Source organism: Schistocerca gregaria, chromosome 1 (assembly GCF_023897955.1).
Source record: "Schistocerca gregaria isolate iqSchGreg1 chromosome 1, iqSchGreg1.2, whole genome shotgun sequence".
NCBI classification, from domain to species: domain Eukaryota; kingdom Metazoa; phylum Arthropoda; class Insecta; order Orthoptera; family Acrididae; genus Schistocerca; species Schistocerca gregaria.
In genome coordinates, this window is record NC_064920.1 from 1,009,542,512 (window position 1) to 1,009,556,317 (window position 13,806).

Here is a 13,806-nt window from a genome sequence, read left to right on the forward strand (position 1 = left end):
GGCGGCTGGTCCCGGCGGTGGTTCTAGTCCTCCCTCGGGCATGGGTGAGTGTGTGTTTGTCCTTAGGATAATTTAGGTTAAGTAGTGTGTAAGCTTAGGGACTGATGACCTTAGCAGTTAAGTCCCATAAGATTTCACACACATTTGAACATTTTTTTTTTCTACCTGTCGTTTCATCTCCACTGGCGTTTCAACCTCTACTAGTATAGGCAATCATTCATAACGCCGTTTTCGTAATAAAGACACTCCGTCACCTTTCATACAATAAGCGTTAACAATTATTTACAAGACGTGTGTGACAATGTCAGTCTCCTTTGTATATTAATATATACGTTGCACAACCCATCACATGATAAATGTGTTTGTAGCTCAAGGCAAAGTATGTGGAAGAGCTCTTGTAAGGTGCGAAATTATAGCCACCTTACAAGTGAAGCCGCCACTGCTCAAATGAAATGTTTTACAGCAATAGACTCTTTATTTCATACCCACACGTCGTACACCAGAAACCAATAATATTTCTTTCTTCCATCTTCGGTGGAGTCTATTGTGATATTTCGAACACCAGCAGAGAGACTGCAAGCGAGAAAGTAACCTCCCTTATTTCGTGTTGTAGGGGTTTGCAGCGAACAGGCTGTGTCAGCGATACAGCACTGGACTGCAAGGTACGACATTTTCCGGTGAACCAGTTCCCAGAAACGAAAAGCGTACTGGACGCAAATCTAGTCCGGCACGGTGACGAGTGAGCAAAATTGCGCAGTAAGCTGTCTGGCCGATACGCCGACCTACGAGACGCAGTTCCAGGAGGCCGGGGTTGGGACAGCCTTCTGCAAGATAGCGGGTTCATCCTTCCTCGGAGACACGGCCGTAAGACTGCTCACAGACAGCGGGCAGACCCCGGGACGCAAATGAAGTCGGCGGCTGGCACGGTTTTATCTCGCGCTTTCGCCCCTGCCCGGCGTTTCACTGTGCCCTGCCGCTGCGAGGACTCCCAATCCGGGACGTCGGGGGGTGGTGAGTAGGAGGCTGGAGGCAGGGCGGCAGAAATTGGCACGGGGGCGGCGCCGGCACAGGCGACGTCGTCGGCGTCGGCGTCGGACGACAGCCCCCATCGCCGTAAAACGCGACGCCCGCCGCGGCCAACGGCTGCCGATAGACCGCGACCCACGTCTGACCGCAGATCGCTGCGAAAACAGCGGCATCGACGATCGCCTTCTTATGCATACGCAGAGATCTGGGCGGCGCGGAGGCGTCTTGTCTGAGTGGCGAGGCGGCGGCTGCCGGTGACACCAGCAGCGGATTGTGCTGGCCGTGTAAACAACGCCGTCACTTCCCACAGTGACTGGGTCCGTCGAAATTTATTTATTTCAAACGACATTTTTTTCCTCGCCGTTCTCTTCTCCTGCCGCTTAAGTAGATAAGCCCAGCTTTCATACTCATACCAAAAACCTTCCGTTCTTTTATGTTTACATTTATCTGAAACAAACAAATAGTTGTACAGAATACAGTAAACTGTTAGTTCTTACATTTAAATCTACACTCTGTAGTCGCCCTCCGTCGATCTGCTGTCGTGGACTTCTCTGACGAAAGATATTGATGTTGTCATCTACTGTACATTGTAATGGTGCTTGAACTACGTAACCATTATAGTACCTCACCTGAACTTCTCGTTGCCAGTAATATTCTGCTGTGTTTCTGCAAAGTAGTTGAGATATTTCTGAGACAACATTCAGATTTGATTTCATTTGTGACACATCGATATGTTTATATTGCAATGATATTATTCTCATGTGTATTCTTTCTTTTGTCACTATGATCTATGACGTACTTGTAACTCTGATTTTTGGGTGCGTAAGCGATTATTAGTTAGTTGTTTGCTGAGTTGTTAGAGAGTCGGACGTCTTGGACGTAATGTTGGAAAGACGCGTATTGTAGGCCGCTTATAAAATGTGAACTTTAACAGTGACTATGAGGAAGATGTTTTCAAGTATGTTTTGTATTGTGAAGTGATGTGTTGTGTTTACGTGATATTGCAATTAAAGGGAAGTGTAACTTAAATTCGGAGTGCTGATTGCTTTTTTTACATCACCATTGTCGTGCAAAAGTGTAATCTTCAAGAATGATTTGTGAAGCGCATCTACAAAACTTTTGAATATAGCAGAATAAAACCTAGGCCTCTTTGCATCCGAGCTTGGAATCATAACTACCTAAATTTTCAACTATTGAGCCATGATAATACAACGAGACCAGCGTGGGAAACACAAAAAGATGAGTGCCTAGTTTTTTTCATTATAACATGAAATGACTATTTTAACTGTGCTCTAATGACACCTGCCACATAATATGACTGTTGTTGCCGGAAAATGCGGTATTTAGCAGCGTGAGCAACACCACAATCGTTATTAAATGCTGACCTTTGTTGTGGTAGGGTTGTTAGAACATGCCCGACTTTTCGTTACATCTACGTTTCAGATGAAGCAGCCACAAACACCTTCACTGTAACGGCGACTAACTTTCGAGTTTTCGTAACAATTAATGTTAAAAAGAAATTATAATAATCGAAACCCTCAACTGCCAACAGTTGTTGTTGATATACTTTTTTTTGTGTTCTCAGTTTGTTCGTTAATGTTCGCTGCATTTGTCTGGGATGGACGTCCCATGAACCTGTTCAAGTTCAGCGTTGATTCGTTCAGTCAGATTTTTATATTTTTATTACCCCTTGACCGAACACACTGAGCTACCGTGCCGGCATCCATCTGAGAAATCGAGGGCACAGAGGACAGCGCGACTTCAAGGACTTATCCCTTGCGCTTCCCGTGAGACCCACATTCTCAACTGTCCACAACCTACGTTCGTAATATTCCTAAAGGATATTTGCCCATTCACTCATTACTCGCGCCAACTAAGGTGACGATACCCGTAAGACTTAGAGCAAAGTGTGCGCATTCGCACAGAAGAAGGTCTTTAACCGGTTAGCCTTATAACTACTCGTATATGAAGATAGCATCTGTTCCGAAAGAACAAATACGAATGTAGGTTGTGGACAGTCGGGAATGTGGGTCTCACTGGAAGCGCGCGCAAGGGTTAAGTCCCTGCAGTCGCGCTATCCTCTGTACCCTCGATGGCTCAGATGGATAGAGCGTCTGCCATGTAAGCAGGAGATCCCGGGTTCGAGTTTCGATCGAGGCACACATTTTCAGCTGTCCCCACTGAAGTATATCAACAACACCTGTTGTCAGCTGAGGGTTTCGATCAATTATCATTTCTTTCTAGAGAAGGTGCATGACCATCATTGGTATCTGTTCTTTCGGAACAGTTACTATTTTCATATAATTGATGTTAACTTTTTGCTCAGCCGATCACCCTTCATTTGTTGCAGCGTTACCGAAGACAAGACAGTTAATGTCGTCTTTGGATGTTAGCTACTATTTACTAACACACACGCTATTGTGGAAATCACTTTAGTTTTTTATAAACAACATTTAATAATAATTGAATGATCATGAATGATTGCGTATTTTATATAGGAAAAAGGAGTGTTTATCCTACAATTACTCTCAGCAGTTACGGTAACTGAAATGTCCCTGATTTTTATGGTTCGTCAGTCAAAGTTATTATAGCAAGGTCTATGGTCCATTACCCGATACAGTCCTTCAAAATTCGTAGGCTTTTACTTTCAAAAGCTAAGTGTCCAATTCCGTTCTCATATTCAATTTAACGTCCCTTCGTGTAGTCCACAGATCCTATTATAGGTTATTCGGCAAGTAATAGAATTTAATATTGAGCGATACTGTTTCTCGCTGAGATATTCGTAGTCCGTGACTTTACGGCAGAAGTCTGTCTCGTGTAAATTATCTATAGTCAGTGTTCTTGCAGTTTAACAAAAGTGCCCTGATCCTTTCCGTATCATATCACACGGAAATGCCAGTTATATCACACGCCACATTACGTAGACTTATTCAGAACGCAGAAATCAAGACATGAGAACTAACAATACTCGCGCACGGTTTATACAGTAGAATTTAGAAACAAAAGTAGCCGCGTTAAACCATCTATGATTTTTCCCTGAAGCACTATTTTACAGCGGGTGCTGATGAAATATTATACATTGATAATTTTAATTAAAAGTTTTTCATTGCTGTTCATTATTTCCGATAGTATCGATCATCATTCCCCTATATGAGAATAAGCCTGATAATATTGTTCTCAATTAAAAGAGCAGTTATAAAACACACTTTGCAAACCGCCTGTGTGGTGCTGGGTACCTTGTTCCAGTACTAGTCATTTCCTTTCCGGTACCACCTGCGAACGCAGCAAGGGGAAAACGACTATCTATAGACCTCCGTACGAATGCCGAATTCGCGGTCCTTGGCGAAATGTATGTTGGCGAGAGTATAATTGTTCTGCAGTCAGCTTCAAATGACGGTCCACTAAGTATTCCCAAAAGTGTTCCTCGAAAAGAACGTCGCCTTCCCTCCAGGGATTCTCCGTAATACCTGCGTGTTGATCGATCCTATCGCTAGCAAATCCAGCAGCATGACTTAGAACTGCTTCGATGCCTTCCTTTGATCCCAAATGGCGCTACTGAAGAATGAATCGCACTAGTGTTCTATAAACGGTCTCGTTTACGGATGATTCGCACCGTCCCAAAATCCGCCCAAGAAACCGAGTTAGACCATTCGCCTCCCCTACTACAATTATTACATGCTCTTACCTTTTCATCGCTTTGCACCGTTACCCCTAGATATTTAGTCGACATGGCTGTTTCAAGCAATAAACTACTTACGCTGTAGTCCAACATTACGGATAGTTTTTCCTACTCATCTGCAATAATATCTGAGGGCAATTTGGAATGTAAGGTCCGACGGGTGGAGGATTGGAAAACACAATGAATATCAAAAATGTTGCATTTGCAACAGTTTGCTAAACCTTCCAGCTACTTCTATACATAAACGCCGTTCCGATGTAGACCTTTGTTGTAGCGTTGTACCAAGTTCTCAATACCCTCGTCACAGAAGGCAGTCCCCTGTGTTTTCCGCCACTTCCATGCACTGGTTCAAAATGGTTCAAATGGCTCTGAGAACTATGGGACTTAACATCTGTGGTCATCAGTCCCCTAGAACGTAGAACTACTTAAACCTAACTAACCTAAGGACATCACACACATCCATGCCCGAGGCAGGATTCGAACCTGCGACCGTAGCAGTCGCGCGGTTCCGGACTGAGTGCCTAGAACCGCTAGACCACCGCGGCCGGCCATGCACTGGTATGAAGTTCGTTGTCTGTGCTAAATTTTTTTCATCGTAGCAAGATGATCATCAGAGGAAGCCAAGTCTGGACTGTACAGTGAGTGATCCCATCGAAAACGCTACATGGGCGTCCTCATTGGCATTGCAGTTTGTGGCTTAGAGCTGTCATGAAGAACCAAATGCATGACAGGTATATTACGCACAGTAGCATGAAATCAGGCGTAACCTCGCTGCGGGCACCCACAGTTGGTGGGGCGACGCTATTGTTCTAAGCATCATTGCATGCTCACTGTCTGCTCTGAACTGAGAAGAGCGAAGTGAAACAATCGACAGGCATGCTAGCATACTAGAGACACTGCACAACACTTTTGTGCACAGCTCCATAGGAGTTTTCACTGTCGTTTTCGATGAACACAACCTACAAGTTTAATCTAAGTTCTACAGTCTCTGAACGATAAAACCTTGCCGTATACTACGGCACCATCAGCAAGCAGCCACATACTGCTGTTGATTCTGTCTATCTATAAAGAAGCGGTCCTATCACATTCGCATTAACCTGTGGCCTAGGGATAGCATCTTTGAATAGTAATCTAAACGTTGTCGGTCCAGGGATCGAACTTGGCTACCGTTTAAATTTTGAATAAAAATCTTCAGCAATGGCAGCCAAATACTTCTGCCGTAAAAAGTCACTTTCATTCTTCCAACGGCCTTGTCAAAGAGGGCGGAGAAGCTGACAGAGGTTCAGAAACTCTCTTGTCCTTGGGATGGGGAACTGCCCCTAAAGGTGGAATAAATGTCAGTGATCAACAATATGAGGATGCGGAAGGCAATGGAAACCACAGCATTAAAGACACGTAGCATATACGTGCAGGACATGTAGCCTGTAATTGAAAAAGTGTCATGATGATCTCTCCATTGGCAAAAGATTCCGGACTAGCTTCCCATTCGGATATCCATGAGGGGTGTGCCGCATTGGAGGTGACCATGAGAAAAGATTAAGTAACCAAGGAAGGCATAATGTTCTACGAGTCGGGGCGTTGGACATCATAAGTTTGAATATGGTAGGGAAATTACAGAAACTGAAAAATGAAATGATAAGGCTCAGTCTAGGTAGGGTGAGCGCCAGGGAAGTGAAATCGAAGGAATGATTTCTGGTCAGACGAGTATACAGTAATATCAACAGCAGCAGAAACTGATGTAACGGGAGTAGCATTCGTTATGAATAGGAGGGCAGGACAGCGAGTCATTTACTGTGAACAGATCAGTGATTGGGTTGTCCTAATCAGACAGCAATAGCTCAGATACAGTGGTGACGTAGCAAGAGAGAAAGAATGTGACAATACTGAGCACTTAATTAATTACATAAAGGGAGATAAAATCGAATAATCAGGGGGATTGGTTGTAGGGAAAGGATTAGAACAAAACATTACGGAGGATATGGGTGTGTAGTAGGAATGAGAGAGGAGAATGAATAATTAAGTACTGCAACAAATTTCAGGTGGTGTAGGGAATACTCTGTTCAAGAATCACGTGGAGATATACTTGGAAAAGGCCAGGAGATACGGGAAGGCTTGAGTCAGATTACATCATGGTCAGGTAGAGCTTCCGAATTCAGATGTTGAACAGTAAGGCGTACCCAGGGGTACATATAGACCCATATCACAATTAAGCGATGATGAGGGGTAAGTCGTAGTTTAAGCGACTAATCAGGAAGAATCAATTCGAAAAGTAGTGGGACACGTAAGTACGAGAAATAAATAAAGAAATAAAGAGATACGCTTGAAGTTCTCTGAAGCTATAAACACTGCGATAATACACAGCTCAGTAGGCACTTCAGTTGGAGAGGAATTGACGTCTCTAGAAAGTGCAAGCACAGAAGTTGGAGAGAAAAAAGTAGATACACGGAAGGTAACTGCGAAGAAACCGTGCGTAACAAAGGAAATAGTTCAGCTGATCGGCGAAAGAAGGCAGTATAAAATTGTTCAGGGAAATTCAGGAATGCAGAAATACACGTCACTTAGGAATACATCGAAAGTGCACGGAAGCTAAGGCGAATGGCTGCATGAAAAATGTGAAGAAATCGAAAAAGAAATTATTGTCGGAAGGGCTGACTCAGCATATATAAAAGTGAAAATAACCTTCGATGAAATTAATATCAGGGGTGGCAACATTACGAGTGTACTGGGAATTCCACTGTTAAATGCAGAGGAGAGAGCGGACAGATGGAAAGAGTACAATGAGGGCCTCTATGAGGGGGAGAACTTATCTGATGACGTAATAGAAGAAGAAACAGAACAGGGGGGTAAAGTATTAGACTGAGAGTTTAGAAGAACTTTGAAAGACTTTCGGAAATACAACATCCACCCAGTTATCAAAAACGCAAGAGTTGAGAAATGTGAGAACTGTCCCACAGTCAGTTTAACAACTCATGCACCCAAGTTGTTGACAAGGAAAGAATACACAATAATGGAAAACGAAAATGAGGATATGTCAGATGACGATCAGTTTAGCTTTGGGAAGGCAAAAGCACAGAGGAGCCGTTCTCACGTTGCGGCTGACAATGGAAGCAAGAATAAAGAAAATTCAAGATTTTCATATGATTTGTAGACTCGGAAAAAGCGTTCGATAATGTAAGATGGAGCAATATGTTCGAAATCTAGAGAACAATTGGGGTAAGCTGTAGGGAAAGACGAATAATATACAATACGCACAATAGCCAAAAGGGAACAACAAGAGAGGAAGATTAAGAACGAAGTGCTCGGATTAAAAAGATGGAAAACTAGTCTTTACGTCTGCTGCTCAGTCTATACGTCGAAGAAGCAATGACGGAAATAAAAGAAAAATTCAGGAGTGGAATTAAAATTCAGTGTGAAAACTATCAATGCTGATATTCGTTAATGATATTATCATACTCTGTGAAAGTGAAAAAGAATTACTGGACCTATTGAAAAATACGAACAAACCTAAAGAGTAAAAAATATATACTGAGAGTAAATCGAAAAAAGACACAAGTAATGAGAAGTAACAGAAGAGACAACAGCGAGAAAGTTAGCTTCATAATTGGATATCACGAAGTAGATTAACTTAAGAAATTTTGTTGCCTAGGCAGCGAAAAAAATCATAATGAGCAAAGCAAGGGGCATTTAAAAAGCAGACTAGCACTGGCAAAAAGGACTCTCCTATCCAAAAGACAACTACTACTGTAGTTTCAAACACAGGCCTTGATTTGAGGAAGAAATTTCTGAGAATACAAGAGGACTACTACTGTAGTTTCAAACATAGGCCTTGATATGAGAAAGAAATTTCAGAGAATACACCTTTGAAGGACAGCACTGCATGGCAGTGATAAATGGACTGTGGGAAAACCAGAACAGGAGAAAATCGAAGCACTTGGGATGTGGTGCTAATGTTGAAAATTAGGTGAGGTGATACGTTAGGAATGAGGAAGTTCTCAATATAAACGGCGAGAAAAGGAATACATGGAAAACACTGACAAGACGAAAGTGCAGGATGATAGGACATTGATAAGACATCAGGCAATAATTTCCATGGTAATACAGGGAGCTGTAGAAGATAGAAACTGGAGATGAAGACGGAGTACATCCATCAAATAATTGAGGGTGTAGGTTGTAAGTGCTGTTCTGAGATGAAAATGTTGGCTCAGGAGTGGAATTCGTAACGGGCCACATCAAACCAGTCAGAAGGCTGATGAAATTCACACTTCCTTGACACACTCCTGACGATACTCTTTTCTCTTATGAACACAAGGCACAAAGGGCGATTAGATTAGCACCTTTCCTGTCAGACATCGAGCATTGATAAAAGTCATCAAATATTTCTTGGAGAAAATTTCCAATAATTGTTTTTTTTTTCTGAGAGGCATGACACTACTGATTTCAGTCAACAACTGTATCACAGTATCCATATTCAGCACAAAAAAAAAAAAAAACATGAAACAACCAGTATTAGTTATACACTGTAAGAATGAAAGAACGGCGTATCACGCACGAATGATTCGAAGTGGATGGAAATTGGTAAGTGAGATGTGCATTTACAAACAAATAAACTGTTAGAAATTCAGAAAAATTGGATGACTCATTCAAGAGAAAGAGCTTCACAATCTGAGCAAGTCAATAAAGCATTGGTCAACCTCTGGCCTTTATGCAAGCATTTATTCGGCCTGGCATTGTCTGATAGAGTTGTTGGACATTCTCATGAGTGATATCGCGCAAATTCTGTGCAATTGGCGCATTAGATCGTCAAAATCCCGAGCTAGTTGGAGGACCCTGTTGGCCAATGTAGGATTTGGGAATCACTCGCTTTCTCAACTAAGTTCCAGCATATACTGTCCTAGGTAGGGTCTGGTAAGCACTAAGACAAGCAGTAGAAAATCTCGCCGTGTTCTGACAGGCATTATTTTGGTGAAATATGTGCTGAGAATGGTTTGTCATGAAGGGCGACCAAACGGGACGTCAAATATAGTCGCCGTGCCGCTGATCTGTAAAGGTGCCACAGATGATAACCAAAGGAGTCCTTCTATGAAAAAAATGGTAGCCCAGACTATGCTTCCTGGTTGTCAGGTCGTATGATGGGCAACAGTCAGGTTGATATACCACTACTGTTCAGGTCGTCTCCAGAGACGTCTTAAGCCTAAAATATCATTTACTGGAGTAGAATTGTACTCAGTGATATATCCCGTTTCGAACGGAGCCCTGATGACCAGCAAAGACGTGTCTGGTGGCATTCCGGACAGCCGTAGGGTACCAATCTAACTCTTGCCCGCCTTTCGGCCTGAAACCTGCATGGACGGGGTGATGATGTTTGTTTTGTAGGGCGCTCAACTGCGCAGTCATCACCGCCCACACAATGTCCCAATTTTTACACAGTCCAATTTTTACACAATTCAATCTAGCAACTGTGTCGAATGATGATGATGATGATGAGGAGGAGGAGGAGGAGGAGGAGGACAACACAACACCCATTCTCCAGGCAGAGAAAATCCTGAACCTGGGACGCCATGATCCAGAGGCAGCAACGCTAGCCACTAGACCACGAGTTGTGGACATGGTCAGGGTGCCGTTTCACTTCGTAGCATGGTCCCTTTCGTTTTCATTCGCGGTACTCCTACAGCACAGCGGTACGTTACTCTCCTTGGCAAGACATCCTGGGCTTACATTTCAGTAAGATAATGCCCATCGCACACTACTGCTTGTCTTCACCTTGTGAAACTGTACTGTGGCAAGTAAGGAAGCCGAATCTCTCCTCAACTGAGAAATTTTGGAACATTATGGGCTGGACGCTCCAACCAGCCCGAGATTTTGACGACCTAACTCGCTAAATGGACAGAATAAGGCACGACATTCCTCAGGAGGACATCCAACAATTCTATCAATCAGTGTCATCATAATTGCTGTCATGATGGGTGGAGTTGGACCAACGCATTGTTGACTTGCTCAATTTGTGGTGCTCTTTCTCTTCAATAAATATCCAGTTTTTCCGAAATTTTAGTCCTTTGTTTGTCTGTACATGTACACCATATCTACCGGTTTCCGTTGCACTTGGGTGATTATTTCGTGGTGCATCCCTTGTGTTTTTTTTTTTTTTGTCTTAGACTGTACATGGTGGTGGTGGTGGTGGTTAGTGTTTAACGTCCCGTCGACAACGAGGTCATTAGAGACGGAGCACAAGCTCGGGTTAGGGAAGGATTGGGAAGGAAATCGGCCGTGCCCTTTTAAAGGAACCATCCCGGCATTTGCCTGAAACGATTTAGGGAAATCACGGACAACCTAAATCAGGATGGCCGGAGACGGGATTGAACCGTCGTCCTCCCGAATGCGAGTCCAGTGTGCTAACCAATGCGCCACCTCGCTCGGTCTAGGCTGTACATGAGGTGGTATAACATAATACAAAAGTTTATGTATTATTTACATATGACGTCGTGTCATATTAATATGTGATTTATGTTTATAGGGACCCATCAGAGCTTCTGAAAATGAAAGACTTACATATTATCACTATATAAACTTATATACCAATTTATGTTACTCGTATCATCCTTTTTACTTTTTCCTTTATTAACTTTGAGGCATTTTTTTCTTTTTTCGTTATGCCCTTATACGTCTGACAGTCGATTTTCTTGTAACACGTTTTAGCAACTTTCAATTCTGATTGCATGAAACACTACTGGCTATCTGTTTGCTTTGATTTGTGTTTAATAGCTTACATCTGTGGTCGGGTAACCTGTGATTTGTTTACAATTGTCTGACGATTAGTTATATCTATGCATTCACTTTTTAAATACCACCTATTGAGTGTAGGTACATGTTTATTCTTTCGTTGTTCATCACAGACGAGATGAAAGATAAACTTTGCATTCAAATTAGGGATCATGTAACAGACGTTGTGAAAGAAGGCCGCTACCTTTAAAAGAAAACTACAAAGTACAGACAAAGCAGGGAAGATATGAGGAGCAGGCTCTCACAGGAACAGACAGCATTATCAGCCAAATTAAGGTTATTAGTTTGAAAAAGAGCCGTTTATTTGAGAAAGAAACTTTTAAAAATGTACAACTAGAACACAGCATTGGATGTAACTGAATCTTGGCTGGTAGGAAAAGGGTAAAAATAGAATATCGAAGAGTTAATAGTGTCAGAGAATATGTTTTCTGCAGGACAGCTGAGGAAAGAAACTAAAGTGAAACACTACTTAGAAGAAGGGACAAGATTATTAAGCTGTGTTAAGATATCAGGGAATAGCTTCCATTGGACTAGTTCGGGTCGTAGAGAACACAGGGAAGCGTGGGGACAGCTGGAAGATCATCATGGCACACACTTTTATCACTGTAGGTTTGTCTATCAATAGACAGTCAGTGACAGAGCACCTCGTGTTCCCGCTGGTTAGACGGTGAGTACAGCGTTCGTTTGCTGTATATTTTTACGAGCTTCAAATGGGAGCGACTGCAGTAATGGATAGGAACCGTCATTGCTGTGTACAGATGCGAGCAGAGTTGGCGCCCCTTCGCTCACAGCTCCAGGCTGCTTCCAAGAGGCATTACTATGGGGGCAGGGGGGGGGGGGGGGGTTCAGATGCTGTGATGCGAGAGACGTCAGGCACGTCCCCTGTGTGTCCCATTCGGTCCACTGCTGTGGTCGCCTTGGCTACTGCCTTCACTGAGGTTGACCCATCACCCTGTGGTCCAGTGGGAGATCGTTCCGAAGTCTGGCAGGCAGCGAACAACATTCCGAGGAGCCAATCATAGAGCCTCGCCCGTTCGTTTGATGAACAGGTTTTAGCGTTATCTGTGGCTTATGATGTCTCTGAGCCGGATGCAGTCGTCCACCCTGTTCCCGAGAAAGCTTCTCAGCCTCCAATGTCTGAGCGTTCACAGAGGGTGGGTTTTCTGGTAGTTGGGAGCTCCAATGCTACGCACATGATGGGTCCCCTTAGGAACATGGCTGCCTTGGAGGGGAAGGGAGCCAGTGTGCAGTCCGTGTGCATACTGGGGGGAGTCATTCCGGATGTGGAAAGGCTGCTTCTGGATGCCATGAAGGAGAGTACAGGGTGGCTCATGTCGATAACAATGACGTATGTAGCTTTGGACTGGACCAGATTCTCTCTGGTTTTGGACAGCTAGCGAAAATTGTAAAGACTGCCAGAATTACTTGCGAGAGTAAGGTGGAGCTCACCATGTGCAGTATCGTCGTTAGAACCGACTGTGGCTCTTTGGTGCAGAACCGAGTGGAGGAACTGAATCAGAGGATCAGGCGGTTCTGTGACCGTGTAGGCTGCAGATTCATTGACCTGGGCCATCAAGTGGTGGTGTTCCAGGTTCCGTTTAATAGGTCAGGTGTCCCTTACGCACAGGAAGCGGCTACACGGTGAGCGGGAGCTTTGTGGAAGGGACGGGGCGGTTTTTTAGGGTAGACGGCCTCAGGGAACCACAGTAAGGGCGTCCGTCTAAAAGGGGGCAGCTAAAAAACAGTAAGTTAGTTGTAGAAACGATCGGTAATGTAGTGGTAAAGTGTCGTAGCTGTGTTGGGAAAGAACCAGAGCTCCAAGCCCTAATAGAAAGCACTGAAGCTCAAATAGTTGTAGGTACAGAGAGCTGGCTAAAGCCGAAAATAAGTTCAGCAGAAATTTTTTCAAACGATCTAACAGTTTTCAGAAAGGATAGATTAAATACAGTTGGTGGTGGAGTATTTACTGCTGTCAGAAATAGTTTGCCTTGTAGTGAAATTGAAGTAGATAGTTCTTGCTAAATAGTATGGGGAGAGGTTATACTTGACAATCGGACTAAACTATTAATTGAGCCGTTTTACCGAAACCTCCCTCCCCGCCCCCCACCCAACAAAGGAGGAGATATAGTTGCTAAAAAGTTCAAATAGGTACCACATTCATACAGTTATAGTTGATGGTGACTTTAATCTACCCTCGATATGCTGGAAACATTATACGTTTAAAGCCGGCGGCAGGCATCAAATATCATCCGAAACTGTACTGAATGCTTTCTCAGAAAATTATTTTGAACGAAGTCCGCCCTTGTTAACTGAGTGGTCGGCGC